General features: G+C 44.0%; 1 long non-coding RNA gene across 1 annotated transcript; it reads right to left on the reverse strand.

Moving 5' to 3' along the window:
- Positions 1–1,950: 1,950 nt before the first annotated feature.
- LOC114015889 (uncharacterized) lies at positions 1,951–22,488 on the reverse strand. Its single transcript, XR_003560067.2, has 4 exons — positions 21,925–22,488; positions 13,893–14,090; positions 12,553–12,708; positions 1,951–2,805 (listed from the first exon to the last, which is right to left on the reverse strand). It is a non-coding gene; the product is annotated as an uncharacterized LOC114015889 (long non-coding RNA).
- Between the last annotated feature and the right edge of the window lie 18 nt (positions 22,489–22,506).

Here is a 22,506-nt window from a genome sequence, read left to right on the forward strand (position 1 = left end):
TCTAATGGCTAGTATAGTAAGGCAAGGCTTCCGTGGGAGGAGGGTAAATTTGGATAGAAAACAAATGACGTACCTCACACCGCGGAGCAGGGAGAGGCATGCTCTCCTACCCAGAAACATGAGAGCCGGGTTTATTGCTAGTCATGTGATGCTGGTGTTTTGTGGCTACGTATGAGCTTCAGATTCCCAGAACTATCCGCTCTCATAAAGGTTGAGATAAGAGATGCTGAGCCACTACCATTTGCAGGCTGTTCTTTTGTTCTTCTTAATGTTTACAGAGAGACGAAGGCTTCATGAATGTGCATGGCACACAGTAACCAACAGAAGGGCAGAGGGGCTGATTCTGAGCCTGGGATTGTGCTGCCTTGTGCCCATTAGGATGGAGCAGAGCTGGAAGGGGTACAGCTGGAGTCTGGCATCTTGTTACCTGTCCTGGAGGGAGTGCAAACCTGTTCTTCATTACCTATAGCTACCTCTCTTCCCACCAGCTTGTGGGTGCAAGGGTCTGTAGAGCCAGTACAACAGCTACTGTGAGAAAGAGTTTCATGCTCAGAGTCCCCACATGTACTAACTGCTCCCAGCTCAAGAATAACTTTGGGTGGATGTAGGCAGCTTGGAATAATCTAGGACTGTCAGCACTGAAAGCTGCAGAGGTGATGGAAAGGTAGTTCTGCCTCCTCCTGAAGTCCTGTGCTAAGTGCAGGAACCAAGGACCCAGAAGGCAGCCCCTGCCGGCGCGCTCACTCTGCTCGGCTGCACCATTCCTGCATCCTACTGTCTAAATTTGCCTCAGTGTCTAGTGGTGTTGAAAGTGGTAATTTGCTGAGGGGACAGAAGGGGAGGATGTAACAGCAAAAGCAACTGTAAACTGTCAGAAATAACGTGAGGTTGCTGTTATCTAAAGCCACAATTCCCATTCTTGGACTATGGAGTAACTCAGTGTGGAGACCCAAGAGTGACACTTCATAACAGGATGTAAAAAAATAAAGAAACTCATAAGGGAAGCAAAGCACAAAGCAATTCCAGTGGCTGTTACATTGCACACACTCCATCCGAGTCCCTTCGTTATTCATGCACCTTTTTCTGTGCTTTCTTAGCGTGAGCTTCCAAGGTGTTTATAGCCAATCTTCCTATTTCATTTGTAACTGTTAAAAAATACCCCCATATCAGTAAATACAGAACTGCTTATTCATTTTCTACTATGCAGTTTGTTAAAATATTTGCAATATGACATGATTCTCTCATGTGATACAGTGAGGTGATGTTTGTGTGTAATAGCGGTTAGTGAAAACACAGTATTAGTCATAGGAGAGAATAACACTTGACTGTTTTGAATATGAAAACCTTTAGGCTGTGGAAAAAGCCAAACTTTGGCCCACTGTTGTTTTCAAAAGTATATGAGAACATACGGGGCAGAGTGACTCACTGTATAGCGTCCTCTGAATGTCACCTCGAGTGGGACAGGACATGATAGCCAGGAGATGGATCTAACGACCCATTTCTTTGTCCATGAAATGCCTTATCATGGCCACTCATGACTTGTCAGCATTGCTCATGCCCCATTTGACCCGATAAAACTCAGCGTTGAGCTGATCTCATTGCCTTGTTGGGAAACCTTCAGGTGAGTCTAGCAAGCGTTCATGCCGTCTTTCTCCAAAGCATTGGACAAACTGTTTCTTGATGGGGATGAATGAGGAATGAAGTCATACAGCAGCATTGGCTCAAACAAATTTGCCCAAACATGGGACATTTCTCCTGGGGGGTGGCCACACATGTGGCCAGACGCCCTGCGGCTCTTGGAGCCCATCACAAGCTGTGATTTCACCTCGGCTGCCATACAAAATGCTAAGCTCTGTTTAGATAGAGGCCCAGTCAAAGGGACGCTTGCATGAATTCACTTCTTAAAGAGCTTTTTTTTCCTCCTTTTTTTAATTTTTTTTTTTTTACAGCTGCTGTGGTATAAAAAAAAACAAACCTTGCAATAAAGGGAGAAGGCATCCCATAAAAGCAGCAGGCTGAGGGAAGCACTAAAATGGAAGCGGGTAAAAGCTGGGGGAGACTTTCCTTCAAGCGTGGCAGCCCCTGGATGGCTCAAGCAGCCGGACAGTCCCATCGTGGGATGGTCACAGCTTCATGTGGACCGGGACCCTGCCGAGCCCCAAGTGGGGGCAGCAGCCAGGGAGCCCTGGGTCTGGTAAGAGGCTGCACTGGCAGCGAGAAAGGGAATGCACAGACACTCTCCGATTTTAAAACTGATCTGATTGCCACAAAGTTATGCTGAGAAGCACAGCACCACAGACAGCAGGGAGAAGCATCCAAATGTCATCTCAAGACCTGCCACAAAGCTTTCTTTATGTTCTCATATATCTCATGGCCACCTCTGAGAGCAGAAAGCCGTCATGTGTAATCAGGTAAATCAATAATTAACTCCACCCTCCCAGTTAATTGGTTGAGCCACTCACAACCATAATCACACTTCAGAGAAAACAGATTAGAATTGAATAGCTAACTAACATAAGGAACTTCTTTTAAACAAGCAAAAATAAGATCACTATACTGGAGTTATATTTGAACACAACTCCTCACTTGAACACCCAGAATTTCAAAAACACGTGAGATATGAGCCAGGGGCTGAATTTTGCAGTTTGGGCTCTGATCAGTTTAATAATACAAGGTATTTTTTTCTCCTTTTTTTCTTCTCTGTCTGGTGCAAGTGCAGTTCACATGCCAGCCAGGTCCACCGGTGGGATATGTCACATCAACCAGCAGCCACTTCGTTTTCCTCAGTGCTCTTCTTTCTTTTTTCTTGAAGAAGAAGAACAAGAAGTGAAATTAGCTAAAGGAATCGGGCATATTCTCACATGGTAAATACAAGAGGAGCATGAATCATCCTCATATAGAAATGACGAGAAAGGATGGAAAAGGTAGTGGTTTGGGAGAAGCAAGTTATGTTCTACATGGCTGATTCAGCTCTCTGGACTGAAAATGAATCATCAGAATATTTAAATCATATTACCAGTATTAACACACACACAAAAAAACCAAGCTCAGGAAGCCTTTTTTATGAAACAGATTTGATAACGGGTAACAAAAGAACAAAGGGATGGCTTTCTAAAAACCCCGCACTTGCTCAGCTCTGCTGCATGTCCCAGCCTTGGACAACCAGACTTTGCTGCAATTGCAATCGCAATGTCCTAGCCACAGCAGAGCACTGCGCAGCCTTATAACCCCAAATCCTTCAGAAACCAAAAGACAGACTCTCCTTTACCTCCTAGAGCTTTTACACTCAGCAGTGACATAAAGATTTTAAAACAAAGGAATTACCCACTGGCGAGTATGCGTCAAAAGGTTCGTTGCTCCTGAGTAGCATGCCGTTAGCTAATGATACAGGCATCACGTTGGAGACCTGAGTAGGAGGTTTGACACTGGAAGCACAGCTTTTTTTATCTAATTGTACCTGAGCCCAAGTTGCAGCATTAATGAAGCTGTAACACATCAGATTTCAGGCAGACTCTAGGTGGAGATAACAGAAAGTTTAAAGGATGGTTTAAAATCTCCCTACTTTCCTTCCATCATTCTGGCTCAACTTAGCTCCGCTGGGACAAAAAAGTGACCCATGTGTTCAGGAATGTTTTCCTTCACATAGGAAAGGCAGTCACCACCAGGATATAGCACAGCAGAGGCAGCAAAGCAAACCACAAGAGTATTTTACATAATGAGTTACAAAAGGTTTGTAGTGAAGTATCTTGTTCCTATAAAGGACATCTGTATATTCCATACAAGTTTGTCACATTAAAAACTCTCAATACCAAAAAAAAATGTGTCTGTTCAATAGCTGGAATCCTCAGAGGGATCAAAACGAGGAAGAAATCCATCACCGACTAATTTTTTGGTGTGGTTTTTACTCTAAATCTTTCAGCTTCCTTCTCAAAACTCCATTTTAAGTCTTTCAGCACTAAGGAATGAAAGCTTTCATTCTCCGTTAGCAAGCAAGAATCATAACGAAGATTAGCCAAAATCCTGACAAGCTATTTTTAACAAAAGCTTTTTAATAAAAGAATGTATATTCTCGAAGTAAACATGGACAGGAAAGGCAGAAAGGGAGAGTGACAGGCAGGGAGACAAACACTTCTTCGCAAAGAAGCCTTTGAAACATCTGGAATGTTGCAGTGAAAGGTTATTTACCAGGAACGTCAGCCAGTCCCAGCACAGATGGTTCCCATTAGTGTAAGATCAAGAGACCAGCAAGGCTAAAAATATGTGTTTGCTTTTTTAGAAACTGGACTTCGTTTTCTCTACTTTAAAAATAATAATCACTCTTACGCAATTTCTGTAACTTAGAAATATCTTCTTGGAATATTGTTTGGCATGCTGGTTGGGCTTCAGGCTCTGTGCCATTGCTATTACTCACAACCCTTCCCCCTGAGGACTTTGTGATGTATCTTTTACTTAGAAATAGGAGGATAGCATGTTATGCTGAAACCAATGACTTTTGTTTATAAAGTGTCAGCGACAAAATATCTGAATTACTGCTCTGGGCCAGTCTCTTGTCTGCTGTAAACGTGTGCAGCTCTCCTTGAGTCCGTCAGGGTACTGTACAGAGCCACCGTGGGACTGTGGGGACCACAGAGTCGCTTCCCCAGCACCAAACCAGCAGCACGTGCCGTGCCAAGCAGCGCACCTGGGGAAGGTTGGGAGTGGAGTGCTTGTAGTCTTCCTGGTAAATCTGTTTGGGAATAGTGGGTTAGAGTCAATGGAAAAATGTTGATTTACACCAGGTAGGAGTCTGGCTTAGGGAGAAGGAGAGTAGGCAACTACGTGAACAGATCCTTGCCTCTGTAACTCTGAATGGAGATGAGACGTTCTGATTTCTACTGGCATTGCTCGCGAGGCACATGGTCATCTGCCCAGAAACACACCAGCCTCAGAGGCATTTGGGACTTAGATAAGAAAAGCAGATCTAGCATTACCCATCGTAACACATTTTGCATCGAAAGCCCTGATGGTCAGCCAGCGGCGTCCAGCTCTGTCCAGAGCACAGGGAGAGAAAAATGTCATTCATTCCACAGGGAAAGGTACAAAGGTTCTCAGTGGCACCTGGGGTTTTGCAGCTTCAATTCAGACTCTAAAACCAAGTTAGGGTATAGGTGGCACCTGCCATCTCAGAACCTAATGCATGGTATGGTGAGAAGTGTGGCTCAGAGGGAGATGGTAGAGGCACCATGAGCCACAGTAATAATGTGAGAAGTACAAGTGGAGAAATGCTGCTGTGGCTGCGCCCACTGAAGATCTGTGCACATTCCTCACTGCTGGCTTAGCTCTGCTATGGAGGGCTTGCAGCTTACCGAAGAAATGTGTCATGGTCTGCGAAGCAAGCAGAGCTGGACTCCAGGTCCACTCTCCACCCTTCTCTCTCCCCCTCACACCTCTGTGCTGAATGACCCACCAGTACATGGAATTGAGGTGCCTGGATATATAGGCGACGGAGCTGGAAAGGCTCGGTCAACGCTGCAGCCCCCCAAGCTGTGACCAGCAGTAATACATGATTTGGGGTTGGATCACAACCCCTCCTCTCTGCAGAAGCTCAGAGTGGGCACATCCAGGACAACAGCGGCTGCTGCAAGTTTCCAAACTGCTGACCTCCCCCTAGGGTGGAAATGAAAGGAACATCTTCCCAGTCAACCTTGTTACTACTTCTTTAAGAAAACTTCAGTATTTACTGTCACAGAGGGAAACCTCACTGAGTAGATGGGTTTGATTTCCTTTTACAGACTTTTCTTTTGTTGTCATTGTATTGCCTTCCCAGTGGTGCTTTCTACTTTGCTTTCTCACCATGCATTTAGCCCAATGCAAGGAATGAAGGGTAGGGAAGGGAAGGGAAGGGAAGGGAAGGGAAGGGAAGGGAAGGGAAGGGAAGGGAAGGGAAATGTGAATGTGGTCTAATGAATAATTCTTAACTAAAAGGTTTGAGCTCTTTGGGGGAAATACTGAAGAAAATTGTTCATGTCTTTCCGATGGACCACAACTGAAAAACAGGTTTTGGAAGATTGCATTTGATAAAATGGTTCCCACTGTCATTGGTATTCCAGTGGTAACCCATCCTAAGCAGAAGAAAGCAGCAGGAATGAGTTCAACCTACTGGAACTTGCTACTAAAGCCAACATTTTCAGTTGGGAAAGAGAATTCAGGAGGGTGCCTGAGCACACAGTAGGAGCAGAACCTGACCACCACCCCTGGCTTTGCCAGCTGCACTGAGTGCTGTACACGACTGGCAGCCAGACCCACAGGAGCCCCAACACCTCAACTGTGACCCGACGGCTCAAAAACTTTTGCAAACAACCCAGCAACTTTCAGAGTCTGCACACCATGGGCAGCTCGCATCACCTGCCGATGGGATTTTTGTCTGAGTTAGGGTACTGCCAGGGACCTGTACAAACACATGAGCCAGTAAAACACAGTCATTGCCCCAAAGATCTTGACTTTTAAGCCAGGGTACAGCAAGGTAGTGTGACAATCAGCAAGAAAGCTAATTAGATGATTAGATGAGTGCACTCTGTCAGTTAGTTTTGAACATTTCCTTTTCTTTGTTTGTTTTTTTACCATCAGTACTGACAGAAAAAATAATGTTTAAAAGGGGAAATACGTGATCAGTATTTCTCTTATTGAAACTTTTATATGTGGAAGACGATTTCTCAGAGAGGCTAGCTGTGATGGGAGGTGCTGTTCAGATCTTGCCTCCCAGACAGGTGATCCACAAAAATGAGTTTGGGGGTCTTTATTAGTCCTTTTTTCTAAGCAGGGTAGTAGAAAAAGCACTTGCTGGTGTCCTGTCAGTGAGGAAACCTAGTTCAAGTAGGCTGCAATGAGAGCAGGGAACTCTCTTGTCTCCTTACGGAAAACCAGAGGCAGCCTCAGCAGGCAGAGCAAGGGAAATCTGCCACTGCCCACGCTGAACCTCCTGTACAGTGAAAGCATTTGAGCATGTAGGGATGATTTATGGCACCTATCAACAGCATCAAGTTCACCACAGGAAAAGAACAGAAGCAAATGCAAAAAAACTGAAAGTCAGAGCTAGCAGGATACTGGTGCAGAATGAGTAAATAAACCCTGAGAGTATTCATTGACAACTTACAAGTCCTCTCACACACAGAGTTATTTCTTTTTGAACCCAACACTAACCATTGCTTGAAATAACATCAGCCCTCCTCCTTGAGCCCCCATCCAAGGGCTATGCACTGTTCAGCAGGGCTGTCAGCTTGGCAAGAGGGCGACTTTCTGTGTAATGTTTAATTCAAGTATCCAATACACAAATGATTGCAGCAGAGTCAGAGAACATGCAAATTATGTCCAACATCCTGCTGTTAGTCATCCTCTTGGGGGATCTCACCCCTCCAAAGCCAGTTATCCCAGAACACACTGTATGTTTGCTAATCCTCACTTTCTAAATGTTTCAACAGCAGCAGCAACCTCACAGCTTTGCTCTTGAAAATGACTGTAACCTAAAACTGCTGGAGTAAAATACTCAGTTTTTTCACTAAAAATAGCAAACGAATTATCCGTATTTCATTCTACTGCTGCGTAACATTTAGAGGTATTACTTTATAATATGATAGCAAATTACACAGAATCTTTCATCAAAGGGGATCAAAGCACTTTGCATATTAATTATATTTCAAAATAAGACTCTGAGCTAAGCTTTATTATAGGAGATAGTGAGTTCTAGGGATTCATATGGGTGAGAGGAAATCAGGACACCTGGTGATTTACTGCCTGTGACTTGCTACATAACCTTGTACAAGTCCTTCAGTGTACCTTGGTTTCTCTGTCTGTAGGAGAAAGATAGTTATATTTAACTTTGTTTTCAAAGGCTGGGGGAAAAAAACCTCTGGCAAAAGTGATGCCTGATGGTTTATGTGGCAATTACAGTGCCAGGGCATTATATGTAGACAGACAGAGAGATGAGCTGGCAGATGTATCCAGTGGAGTCTAAAGCTGTTCTGTCTGCCAGGCAAGTTCCCACTGGAGGAGAGGGCTTCCTTAGAGGTGCCCATGAGCACTCTTTCCCCCTTCCTCTTTCAAATGCTCCTGAAGGCAAAACACAGGGCTCTGCCCCAGGCCGCCCAAGCAGCACTCATTGTCACTGCCTCGAGCATCTCACAGGCTTGGGAAGCTGGCACTTTCACTGACTTTCTGAGATATCATCTACTGTTTCTATTTGACAGTTTAATGCAGTCGAAGGATGAGATCGTGAAGGTTTTCAGAAGCTATCAACAGGAATTAGGTAACAAAGCTCCTTTAAAATTTCACTTGAGAGTGATCTACTGATCCAGGCTTCGTGCATGCTGCCCTGCTAGTGCTCTATGTGCTCGAGAAACTTTCTTCCCTTCTTGGAGAGACCGGAGGGGCAAGTCCTGCTCGTTTCTTAGTGTAGCTGGGACAAAGAAATTCATGTGGAATGGATCTAGAATCAATCTCTAACATTAATGTCATGAAAAATCATCCCGTTTTACAACACTGATTAACAGCGGCTTATGAAAAAAAGAATTGATACTAAATGCCTTGAACAAAGGTTATTTTCATTTGTACATTATCTAAACAAGTCATGTAGAATGATAAATGCACTTATGATTAAACATGAACAGCTCAGTGTCACGAGACCAATGATAAAATTATGAAAATCAGCAACAGAAAACCAGCCTGAGAGTCAGAGAGGACAGGCCAAGCAGCACGTGTTTCTTCATTATCAAATACGTGAAAAATAAACCAAAACAAACATTCAGTCCAACCTCAGGTGAGTACGTGATTAGACAGGAGTGCACAGAAGTATATTCTAATCCCAAATTAGGGCAAATCCCAGCTTCCATTTGCTTTTTAGCAGATGAAGAAATATTTTTAAGTGATGCCTGAGTGCACTGAGATGTGTTGACATACACCAGGGTTATAAGTCCGTGTGTTGGGGAAGATCTGTTCTGCTTTTGCCAAGGTCTATTTATCTTGTTTAATGACTTATTATAAACTTGGTGTTCCTTGCAACAGCAAAGAAGGTATTTCTGTAGATGTGCCGGTGTGTTGAGCTGCTTTTTGTTCTTCTCTTAGAAACCAGAATAGCTTCAATAGCACCTGGGAGGAAGGGGAACGCAGTTGGTCCCATTTCACTGGGAGAGACAGAGCCAGCAGAAGCTGAATGACAGAGGAGAGCAGCGGTCTGGGGTGAGCCTTTTTGCAACCAAAGCAGTGCTCCCCCGCAGGGCTGCCCTTTGTCTTTTCTACCTGAAGCAGCGTGGCATTGCCAGCTACAAGGCCAACAGAAAAGCCACAAACATCGCTGTGGCCTTGCTTCAGTTATGTTTGGCAATTGGCAGAAAGCCACTTCCCCAGACAATGGCTGCACAGCTTGGGGCAGGTGCTTTCTGCAGTCTTCATGAAGAATCCCTTGGTAACAGGCTCTTGCAGACCCGCGGTCCCTACTGGCAGCCAAGGAGGTACATTCAGTGACCCCATCTATTATGAGCGTGATGTGACAGGGAGCTCTCACCCTCTTGTCTCACCCTCATGCAAACGAGGCACAGCATGATGGGCAAAACTAAAAACCTCCAGGCTTCTGGGTTGCCATTGCCACCACTGTCACCACTTGACAGAGCTGTTCTGAGATTTGGCTTGCTAATGTCTGAGAAGTTGAGATGAGAACGATTATGGAAATCAGAGACAGAAGTCTGGGATAAATGCTCCTGGATTGCTTCTTATGGTGCATGTTCTCATCTGCAGTCCATTGTAATTGCAAAAAGTGGTGCCTTGCAGATACCTTGAAGAGACTGGAGGCAGACATATGCATCTCATCATCAGGAAGTCTGTCTTGATAGTCAGCCAAGATCCAAGGGGAGCATGCATTATGTATTATTATCATCATCGCCGCCACTAACCTCATTTCCCTAGAGATTTGACTCCAGTATAAATGCATGAAGCCATATCCTGGTGGTGTTATGCCATTTTTGTGTACCATACTGTCATACAAGCTGCCTCAGTCTTTTCTGGGAACTTTCTGCATAAGTAATTGGTTACACTGTCTAAAGTCCTCTGAACACTGCTCTATCTTTTTTATTGCAAGCTGCACTTGAAAGCCATATGATAGGAAAGCAAAAATCTGGATGTACGGTGAAATGTCTGCAATGACTGACTGACTACCTGGCTCCCCACTTTGTCAGAGAAAAACAGAACAGCAGAAAATCAATAGCAACAAGCAAAAACTGTTTGTGCTAACACTAACAGCTTTTTGCATGTTGCATGTGCAGGAACGTGATGTCAACACCACTGTGGTGCAACAGGAAGCATAAGATAAGATTTGGGGAACCATCAGCTCTTCCTGAGCACCAGCCCGTCACTGTGTGTTTGTTTATGTTATGCTTTACGAAGTAGAGGTTACCAATACAAATAATATTTTTGGCAACTTTAGTCTTTCTTCAATTCCACAAACTGTTGTAAGGTATTGCCAATACATCTTTTATTTCTAAATACTCACCTAATTTTTAGCAAGAGTTATGTATATCAGTGCTACCATCTGTGATTTGTGGTGTACATTCACAACATTGAACTTCAGTCCCTTGACTGGATGACACAGAGAATGAAATGAGAAAATGAAAAATGATGTGCTAGTCATAATTAGTAGGCATTTCAGAATATATTTCTGGAGAAGTTATTTGTCCTAAAGATTCATATGCCTTCTTTATAATTGTCAGATGACTATGCAAATAATAGCAATGACATGACAACAAATGATATTACCCCACATATGGAAATGAAGCAAAACCTAAATTTATGAACTCTTCATTTTCATTATTCATCTAAGACTAATCCCAAACACGGGAAATATCACTGTAAAACCCAGTTCTTGTTTTTTCTTTTTTTCTAAACTGAAAATCAGGGGGCTGTTTCCTTATTCTGACAGCATACTGAATTTAGCACACCCAGCTCATGGTGTTCTCTCATCCACGGCAGCTGAACTGAAACGTCTGAGTTTCTGGGGCACTCAGGCTTGACAGCACAGAGAGCGATGCCCATTAGGAGCATGGCGAGATCCTCTGCACTGCTCACTGAAAGGAACAGGAGCCGGCACAATGGAGCCACTGATTAAGGAGAACAATCATGGAGGATTTCCTATTATGCCAAGCTTCAGAGGGAAACAGTAAGCAACGTAAAGGAAATGAGTGCATTTGCTCAAAATGAAAAGGTCAGCCAGCCACAAATTTTCAGCTCTGAGATACACGTAACATTTTAACTCCCATTTTTATCACAAATTATAGCTTCCCAAAGTCTTCAGGAAGTTGACAGAGAGATTGTAAGGTTATTGGGTGGTGTGAGAACGGAACTAACTATGATTTACAAACTTGTCATTGCAGCATATCCACTTTTGTGTAATGAAGAACAAAGCAACTACCCTAACAGAACCCCTTTTTCACCTTCATCACATGGTTTTAAATAGCAGCTCCTGTCAGAATCAGAGAGATTCAGACCTCCCCCCTCAAAATACCCTGCAAAACTATTTTAACAGAATACAACACGGACAGGCAAAAGCTGGTATGCTCCTGTGAATTGCAGGCTATGTTGCAGCTCTACACAGATTCTGCCAGATGCTCATTCACATTGACATCACTCGAAGTTAAATAGCAGTGACTGCAAAGACAGCAAAATCTTTGATAAAAAATACTGTTGCACTGGGGGGAAAAAAAGTACAGGGCTTCTGGGTTCCATCCACAATACTTCCATTACCTCCCTATCACAACTTAATCTCCTCCAACCTTAATTCCCTTGTTCATAAAACAGAAATAATAGCATTTAGCTTTCTGTCATGGGCCATCATGACAACTGGTCAATCTTCACTAAGTGTCTAAAAGATCACCAAATCAGCATTGCCCAAACAAAAGGACTATTGCTATTAATACAATAGCACCAAAGCGATTCACATTATTTTAGTTATGTCCCAGCCTCCTCAGCTCTCACACAGCTCTGAAAAAACAACCGTAGACTATTTGTGTTAGGTGAAAGCAGATGCTGAACATGTCATGATGCAGGTGTAAAGGGAGTTTTGTGGTGTTTTAGTTAGGGAAGCACACCGCACACAAAGAGTGAAACCATGGCGCTGCTGAAGTTAGTGAGAATACTCATAGCATATAATAAAAAACATCTCCTTGTACAGCGTTCTTTTGTATCTCACAAAGCCTCTCTGAGACATAACTAAAATACCAAATCAAAAAGACTCCCAAACACTACCTCAGGATTAGACTGGTAGGACAAAATTTCAGTCTATGGTACTTGAATGTATAATGAAAAATCCATTAGTGACTCACTTTTTCTAAGCTTAGAAGGCAGCATACTTTATGAGTCAGCTTTCTGCTGAGAAAAAAGTCCTACCTTCAATGGACCAGGAGATACACCATTGGAAAGAGCACAATTATCAGCCATTACATCGTGGGACAGAGTGGAGAACAGGTGATGAGAAGAGCAAAAATATATGAAGGACTTAGCTTATGGAAGAACTCATGGCATCATAAGACTGACCTTTAAGCTCAGTGAGAAGCAAGAGTTGAATCAATTCATCTGTCTGGGAAGTTTCCTGCAGACTTCTCTGGAAGCCAAAACACCCATCAATTCCATAGCCACAATACTAACAAGAGTAGGGTTAAAATAGGTAGGACTGGTTGCCACAGCTGATGTCTGAATGAATTAGAAAAGGAAAAAACAAGACAAAGGTAAATAAACTAAACATACTGAGCATTATCTAATTAGGATGACTGTAATGGATGAGAAAAATATTTTATAGTGTTTTGGTCAGATAATATCTACAGATAAAGGAACAGAATCATAATAAGAAGAAACATGCTGAATACTAAGAAATATTGATACGGGCTCTGAAACTATTTGAGGCAAGTTACATCTGTTTGAACAGAATTAGAGTAAATACAGAGAGTCACTCTTCTGTGAGCTCTGGGGTAGCAAGGCAGATTTTTTTTCATCTCTCATTTCAGTTACTAAGTCCTTAGTCAAGCAAAACTCACACTGGGGTCAATTAAATCTTCCTTCTGATTTTAAACAACATACCTAACGCAAGACAAATCCTTTCTAGTTTGTCGGCTTTTTCATACCTCTCTGGAGTCATCTGCGGTAGTCAGACTATGCTATATCTGCTGGCAACATACATACACATGACTCGTGGCACCCTAGAAATAAGACAGCTAAGGAAGGCAACATTTTGGAGGTTGGCATTCTCCTCTCTCATACCAGTTTTACACTAGATCAATTCCATTGTCTTCACTAAACTTCAGTGTGATTTCTGTGTGGGTGAGTCAGAGAATTTGGCCCCCCACCTGGAATCATATTATCTGTGGCTTTAGATAGACACAATTCAGCTCCACTGCTTTTTCATGCTTCTACTCCTCCTCATCACTCTTGCCTAGGAGATGCTGCCTACATGAGGCCATTAGGAGAGGGCATGCAAGTATTGTACCACTTAGCAGCAGGACCTTTTCTCATGCTTTGGATAAGCTAAATGAGTTTGTTAGCCACGTCACAGATTATACATAAATCTTACTAAAACTGATTGATTCCCAGGGAGAGAACACTTCGCCTAAGTTCACTGCTTCCCCCTTATCTGGCTCCCCCTCAGAATTTACAGTAAGTGGCAAAAGACTCAATCACTTTTGCAATTGACAGAAAAAGGCAACAGCAAATTTTCTCCAGGCATCGGTTCTGGGAAAGAATCTTCAGTTCCAGGGGTTTCACATTCAGATTCACTACCAGTTTTGACCTATTGCCCCCGCTGGGGGAACCACACCTCTCTTACCCCATTTCCCTGCCCTGCCTCAAAGACAGAGGGGACACGAGAGCGCAACGTCACTGACGTGAACTTTACGTGGCCTCATTGGTACAACAGGACGCAACAGAAGAGGTTCCTCATTTACATAAAGCTCCAGTCGTGAGTCATCTCTATCTTCTACAGCTCCAACTTGCCACTCTGACGAGTCTCCGGGCAGCAAGTGAACGTACTGTACCGTTCGTCAGTCATATGCTCACAAACGTCGCTCTGGCTGTTTCAGCGCCTGCAGTGGGGAAATAGAAAAATGTAAAATGTGCACATAAAATTTCCCTGCGATGTGGGAAAGTTGTGTGTCTAGCAGCAGAAAAGATCCATTCACTGATTGTTAACCCACATTATCACAAGCCATCTCTCAACTTTAAGCCTGCGCTAGATGTAGTTGAATGTCCATCAGCTGCCTAGCAAATGTCTGTCCTCCTGAAGGAAAGTTTATATTAATTAACATAATGACTTACATCATTTCCCTTGCAGAAACCTAAGGCCAGAGGGCTCAGAACTGCTTAGAAGAGTAGCTGCACAGCTGGGAAGAGAACTGAGGGTTGTTGTCCTGTACAATAACCCAGCGGTGAGCCAGTCATCACCATCTTTCTCCACGTGAGCACAAAAGCCGACACATCTACAACAGCAGGGCTAGGTACAGATCTGCTGTAACCCCCCTGAGGACGAGAGTGGATTTCAATCTTTTTAAGCCTTTAAGTTTTAGGCTTAATGAGTTAATCTCTCTGGATACCCTATGTACTCCATGGAATGAAGTTACTGCTCTGAGTTGCCTCTGGAGGAAACCTTTCCCTGCACATAGGCTTGAGAGGGAATCTAGGAAAATTAGTTTCATTAGGCTAATGTTAGCCTTTGCGAATGCCCTTGTAATGATGTTTTCATCTTCCTGACGTTGTTCACACTACTGTCACTAGTAAAAAACATCCACTGATATGGAAAAAGGGCAGCAGGGAAATTCCATTGAAATAAGTAGAATTGGAAACTTCTCTCTTTTTTTGCCTAAGGTTGTTCCCATGATGATTTCAGGGAAGAGAGTGCATGAGTAAGAAGATGAGGAAGGGGCTGGGAAGCACCAAATACTTTAAGTGTACACCCTCAAAGACTGGATAAAATTTGAAAAGAGTTGCCGCAGAATGGAAACATTTGGGAGACAGAATGGAAGAAAGTGAAACACAAATGATGAGAGACTCATGTTTCAGTGCTGGAAAAACCATGATGAACAGGACAGTCATCTTTGTTTATGGATTTGTTATACCCACACTATGAAGCCAACCAAAAAGGAAGGGGCTAAATATTGTACCACTGAACCCAACCTAACACACCAAGGTTTATTACCGTGGGCTTAATACTATGATAACCAATATATATAGATTTTAGGGTCAGTACAAGCCAAAGAATTTCCATGGACATTACCATTTTGGCAACTAATGTTGCAGAATGATAAAGTATGGATTTCAGGAAAACAGAATATGGATGATTACTAGGCCTTCTTACTCACACAATCTCTTGAAATGCCTGATTGCATGTCAGGCACTCACAATCTGCCCATGTCTCTGACATATTCCCTTTAGTAGCCTCTGACACCAGAGATGAAAGGGTACAGACATCTTACTTTACACCATAGGATGCAGCAGAGCCAAACTACATTAACATATGGCAGCTAAGATTAATGTTTGGAAGTAGCCCAGTCTCTGAGTCAGACTGATCCTTTCCGTTCATAAACTTTAAAGTGCCAGGAAAAAAGTAAAAAATTCCAATTAAAATAAACCCTGGCTAACGCCACTGCAGGCTTATCATCACAGCACGAGGAGGGCAGTATTTTGCTCGCTCTTCTGCGAGAGGCTTGAGCAAGAATCCATGAAGTGGCCTCATAGGAGACAGGGTATAAGGGGTCTCCTTCAGCAAGGGGGAAGCCTGGAGACTGCTACGCCTGCCTTCCTCTAAAGAAAGGGGGAATTTTCTATGTTTATCTGTTGCTTTTGCTTTGCTCAAGTCACTTTGGTTTAGTGATTTCTGATTATGCACACTGTCATTTGAAAGGGATCTTCCACCTGAGCTTTGTTTTTAATTAATCAGCTCCCCAGATACATCTCCTCTTAGTTTCCGCCATAGGCTGAAACTTCTTATACTCACCTCTAAGATCCTGCACAAGCCTGCCCAGATATCTGCTCTGATGTCTTCCCAGTTCCCTTCTGCTGGGCCTTCACTTCTCACTCATCTTTTGTGTCTTTCCACGCTTCTTTGCATGCTCTGTGTACTTACAGCACTCTCTCTCTCCAACTCCATCTCATATATGCTAGAGACAAAACGTTGAGATAATCACCAGTTTGGAGTCTCTGGCAGATCCCCGAAGCCAATAACAAGGAGAGATGCTAGACCAGATCGCAAGTCATGTGAAGTTGACCACTCAAAACTAACCCCATGCCAAATTAGAGGTCAGATACTGAAAAATCATACCCTAACAATGACACTTCAGAAATGTTGAGTCCATGAAACCAACACAAGGCCAGAGACAGCAACCTCAGGCTTCATTCGTTAGAGGGTTAATAAAACCTCTTTATAAAAGATTTTCTCTAGCCACACCCTGACTTCTGCAACAGATTCTTTAGCACTGAGAAAGCCTCCCCAATCCACTCACCATCACAGAACTGCCAAGCGACCAAGCAAGAATGATGAAAACGCAAGTGTCATTTGCCGAAGAGGCAGCCTGCTAGTAAATCACAGCAGAAGAAATTAAAAATCCATAATCTTACTATGAAAAAGATTAAAAAAGAGCATGTATCTCTTGCCTGAAATGTCTCACTGGGCTTACTCAGCTCCCTGAATGCTACACAGTATCTAGAGGAAACCACTGAGAAAGCTGATAAGGCAGCACAGAGGAGCATGCCAAAAGCAAGTCGGTGAAGTGCTAATCAACATGTCACGCACGCTGTCGGTTCCAATGGGTCAAATGATGGGTAAAAACCTGTTAAGGGGCCGTAGCATGACTGGCTGCCCACAGAGTGCTGTAGGATTTGGCAAGTCTTCCAACAAAGCTTCCACTGCCCTCTTTGAAAAATTCCTCCTTGTCAAGGTTTTGGTTTGTTAACTTGTATACTGCCTGAGGGACTTTGTGATGACCCAGTGCCGTTGAATCTTCACATTCTCATTCTGTTGAAAAATTCTGGTTTCCATGTATTGCTGGCCACAGGACAGCATTCCCCCCTGCTAGACAGAGACCTGAACATAGCCTGACCTTGCGTTTGGATGCCCAAGCTGGCTTCCACAGCTCATACCTAGGAAGAAGCCATCCATCCTGAGAAGGTCCTCCCTGATGCAGCAAGCCAGGCACTTAGCATCCCTAGCCCCTGCTGAGCTTTTGCACTGAATCCCCACGGAGACCATGCAGGTGCAAGGTCTCTGGGAGAGATCCAAAATAGCACTCAGGCACTGAAGTGCAACTTATGCAGACTGCTGGCGCCTGTGCTCATGAGAGCAACCCAGGAAAGCTCTGCCTCCCCTCCTCAGCTACGTCAGATGCTGTTAAGTGCCTACAGTTTCTGGTGAAAGCTTCTTCAGGCGCCAAAAGGTCTGGTGCCTTTTTGTGCCCAGCAGTCCCACTGCTCTGGGTGGGCTGAATTCTGTCAGCTACTTCTTGCCTAAGTCCATCCAGAAATCAGGTGTGGGGGGGGTTGCCAGTAAGGTCTTACGAACCCAGTTTCCTAGGCATGCTGATTGAGTAGGGCTTAAAGTACACAGCAGAAGGGAACTCCCAGGAGTGCTTATGTGCTTATAGGTATTTAACATTAGTAAGTCACGGACCCCTTCACCAGTATCCCAGTCCCAATACCACCACTGTTTCCCACCTAAGAGCCGTAACCAAGCACCCTATTCCAACAAGAAATTTTGCACTCTTGGTTACACCATGGCTCACCTTCCAGAAGCTCGGCAGAGCACATTTTCCTCCCTTCCCCTGAATGCTCTGAAGTTTCTCACAGCGCTCCCTGTTCAAAAGTCCAGAACAGCTTCCAGGGCAATGTTCTTCAACACTTGTTGAGTATTTAAAGTAGAGGGGGTGGCTTATCTCCCAGGCATATTTTCACTGAGGAGACTAATTCATGTGTCCATGCCAAATGTGCTACTTAAACCCATAAACAAACACTTTTTGGTTCTGTATGATTTTCACAGTGAGAAATTCAGAGGTCCCCTTCTCCTAAGTATTTCCTACTGGCTGATGTAGGCATCTCACCAGATGGTGTACTAGCTAAGGGCACTTCAAGTCTTTCAGTTCCTAACTATTCCTCTCAAGTGTGCAGGGAATTTAGGCGTTTAACTCCCCTTTGAAAATCAGGTGCTAAACCTCAACTCTTCTTTGCTTCTAGTCCCAAACCTCTTTGAGATTTGGCCCTCTGTTTTAGTGTTCAAAGTCCCCTACCACAGGACTTCGCTCTAGTTAACAGTTAACTTGCAACTCCCTTTGGCCATGACCTTTCATGCGTTTGCTGTTTCCTGAACTACATACACTAAGCACTAATCAATATAGCAATGCTGCAAAAGCCTGAAGTATGCCTGTGACAGGAGCTGAAACTTCTTTGTGGAGTTCATGTTCTGCTCACTGTGGCTTTCCCATAGTAAATTCCTGGCACCCAAAAGTAAAGCAAACAAGCAAACTAAGAGAAGCCGTATTAAAAACAGTGTAAATTTTCTAGGGACTTTAAGAGGAGTAGATTCCCCTTAGCATTGCCCAACTGTGTGCTTGCCCACTGTCGCAGGACAAGGAAGAGGCCACACGGCTGCACAGACCCCCTTCTCCATACTCAAACACACACACAGCAGCTGTACCCAGCCCTGTGATCTATCAAATACTCAAATTATTTCTTTTGCCTATTAAGCAGGAAGAAGAGAGGTGGTTGTTACGTCTTCTTAAGGAAAAAGCTCAGATACTCAACAAAGAAGGACCTTGCATAGTAAGTTGAGTAGATACTAATTTATTCTACTGTCCATTTAAAGTCCAGTCTCACGATAATCGATGGACATAACATATGTGATAATGATAAACACATACTACACTGCAACAAGACTTAAAGCTTGCTGTTTTGTTCCCTGGTATTTGGAAAGTTCTGTCAACATGTAGCTTGCTAAAATCCTAAAAGGAAGGGCTGAGCTTTCATTACTGATTATACTTAGCACAGCACTTGTATTTGAATTCTTCACCTACATGCCCATCCTGTTCCTTCAGAAAGACTTCCTCACATGCTGTTATTTATATTTTAAAATGCTTTATAACATTTTCTCTTCATTCTCTAAAATGTTTTTTCCTTTTCCTGAACGGCAGTTGTGTTTAATGCTTCATGCAGTCAGCGACACACCCTGCAGAATACAACACATAATCAAGTAAACACGCCCTGCCAAGCAATGCGCTCACTTCAATCCCCAACCCACCCTGACACAAGTGCTACAAAGGTATCCTGTGAATAAATGCAGCGGGGTAAAACGTGGCAGTGGGCATCCTGCTACACAATATCCCAAACAAAAAGCTGGGAGCAAAAGTACCTCAGCAGCAGAAGGGGCTAAGTCAGTAAGCACTGCACCCTCCTTAACAGTCACTTCACATTCCCAACTGATGAATAAAACCTAATTGACCTAAATGATGACTGTATGTACCCAGCTTTACCCTTAGCAAACAATGCTGCTCATGACCCAGTCACAGCGCTTACAATGCTTTCCCGATGCAAGAGCCCTGGCACAAGCCAGAGGCTAACATAAAACTCAGCCATGTGTAAGGAATTACAAACAAAACAAAGGAAGAAATCACACACCAAGTGTTAGAGGGTATCGTATTACCCAAAACCATGCTGAAGAGGTAAGGATCAAAGTTACACTTTTCTGGGAAACAGGGAATCTTGAGATTACAAAATAGAGATAATCAAAATTATCAAGGATTAATATAAACTATCAACACGAAGTTAAAACTACAGAATAGCATATCATCTAGAAATTAAGAATGTCTAGGAAATCTGAAGACAAAACATTTTACCTGCATGAACAGATTTATGGAATAAATATCCAGGAAAATTATTTAAATGAAGCACTTTTGAGGCACTTTTTTTATAGGAAGTACCGGTTTTGTTGCTATGAGGTGTTAGTTAGGAATCTGGACAGTCATCTGTGATCTAATTAATCTATAAGAAAGTGAACTGGAATAAGGAAAATGTTCTTTTTCACAAGAAGTATGAACACAGAATTAGGAAGGGATTTGTCTGCTAATTTTAGAGCTGAAGCTGATCTTATTCTGTAGTCTTAGGTGAGTCAATCCATCCCTCTGCTTCAGTTTCTTCATTGATTAGAGTTCTGAAAATATTTACTTACTGATTTCAGAGTAACAGTTTGGCTCAATTAATGTTCCTAATGCAATCTGAAGAGAAATGATACAGCTTTAGGGCTACTGTTGTCAGGAAAATGTTAATGTATTGTTCACATGAAAAAGAGAGCTAACTTTTAAATCAGTTCTCAGTATCAGTTTACTCATTCCAGTTCTAATGATGTGACAACCACCTCGAATAAACCCATGCTTTTAGTTCCCATTCTAATACACAACATGATCTAAGCAGCCGCACCCAGCTGGACTGCGGACAAATTCCTGTTCTTATCTCAGGCTCACTAGAAGCCTTATGTAATTAAACAATATTGTGACGAGGGTCTTATCTCAGGGCATTAACTTCTTCTTCCCTTGGCAAGGATGTAAGGGAGCTGGACCCAATTGAAAAGCTGTCCTGGCGCTGCTCTGAGCCCATTACTTTCTTCAGAGCTTGACCTTTTAGTTGCAAATAAAATCCTCACAATATCAGCTCTCACTGTGTTGTGTTCTTGAGCCTGCAAAAGGAACAGCTCTTCAAGGCCACCTCAAGATTTGTCTGCCGTAGAAGTGAAGTGCTTTTGTAACCACTTCAGCACTCTCTTGGCTCCTGCGAGAGCTGATGCCTTTGCACAGGACAGTTAATAACAGCTAATGATATCGGGGCCTTGCCAGGAGCCTAGACAAGCACTTGGTTATGTAACCAGAACTTGATAGGCACTGTTTTGTTTTGTTTTTTTCCACTACAGATAGTACCCTCTGGCTATGCCTATGTAATTGGTTTGACCTCATGAGAGAGGAGAATTGTCTCATTAATTTCAGTGGGTTGTTCAGTTTTGGAGCACAATGCAAAGTGCAGCAGGATTTCGTGGCTGATCTGTTAGCAATCTGCTGAATGTGCTTGCACAATGCGGTTGAATAATTTAGATGTCTGCGATAAAAAAACCCACCCAATTAGGTATTTTTATCTATTCCCTGGGGGCTTCTGAGGGATTGTGCCTTGTTATCTCATCCTTGGGATTCCTCCAGTCTGGTTTTGAATATTACCAGCATGAATTATTATCTCTTCCTTTGAAAGACTATGGCATTGATTAACAGCTCTGACTCTTGGGTAGTTTTTCTCTGCTTGTTTCAATCTGAATTTCTTTTTTTATCCAGATATGGGCCTAGTTTCTGGGTGAAAGGAAAAAATTAAAAGATGTGGATCTCTTAGTACAGAGATGATGACAGCAGGAGGAAGAGGAAGAAAGCTGCAGAATCAATTAGAAAAGCAGTATGTTGCACACAGCTTGTTTAGATTGCTGTCATTTCCCTCTTTCTCTTGCCCTGCTTTTAGACTTAAAAGGCAAGAGTAGCTGTATCTTGTTCCTGCACTGTAATCTAACATGCACTGTATATAAGGGACAGTACTTCCTAATAAAGCAGTGGTCACTCTACCTGCAGCAAGAAGTCCCTGGCCGATGCTATTATCCGGAGACATTATTAAGGGAAGGACGCTGGGAGTGTGGAACAGTACGGGATCAGCCATGTGCGTTGCATTAACCCTGGCAGGGATGCAGTCAGACAAAAGCATTTGGGCAAAATGGCAAGACTGAGGAAATGCCTCGCCAAAAGAATTGGCAGCTTTTTCTTATTTTAATTCCTTGGCTTCCAATGAAAGATTTTGAAGAGCGAGAGAAGGAGCCACACTGGTACCAGAGGAGTCCATCCTCACCAGGAGGTGTACATGAGGGTGCGTGTCGCAGCGGTGCAGGAGGGCTCCTCCTTCCTTTACAGGCACTTTGAAGCGTGAGGCTTTCCCCAGTCTGCCACTGAGGCTTGACTCTGTCTCCAGCCAGAGAAAAGATACCGCCGTCACAAACACCGGCCCTTACGCCTGCGATGCTGAGCACGCCCTGCACAGCTGCCATGCTGCGGCCTGCAGGCCCGGGCAGTCCCGCTGGGCAGGCTGGCACAGCCGGTGGGGGGGGCTGCAACCCCAACGTGCCCCGCTAACGTGGGCAGCGGCTGCGGGCGGGCGGCTGCACCGGGCTGGGCCTGCCCCGCCTGGCAGGGTCACCCCCGAGGCCAGGAGCACGGTGGCTATCGGGCAGCAGGTGCTGCCAGGGCCCAGAGAGGTGGCCAGGCCCGTGAGGCACCGACTGGGCCCTTGCGGGGCTGGGGGCGCGCAGGGGCCCGGGGGGCAATGGAGCGCGGGCAGGGCCCTGGAGCTGCGGGGCACTGCGGGCATCCAGGGGGCCCCTCAGCGCCGGGGGCGGGGGCTCACAGCCGTGGGGCGTCCGGGGGAGCCCTGGGCCCGCGGGGCGGC

Source organism: Falco cherrug, chromosome 8, assembly GCF_023634085.1.
Source record: "Falco cherrug isolate bFalChe1 chromosome 8, bFalChe1.pri, whole genome shotgun sequence".
Classification (NCBI taxonomy): domain Eukaryota; kingdom Metazoa; phylum Chordata; class Aves; order Falconiformes; family Falconidae; genus Falco; species Falco cherrug.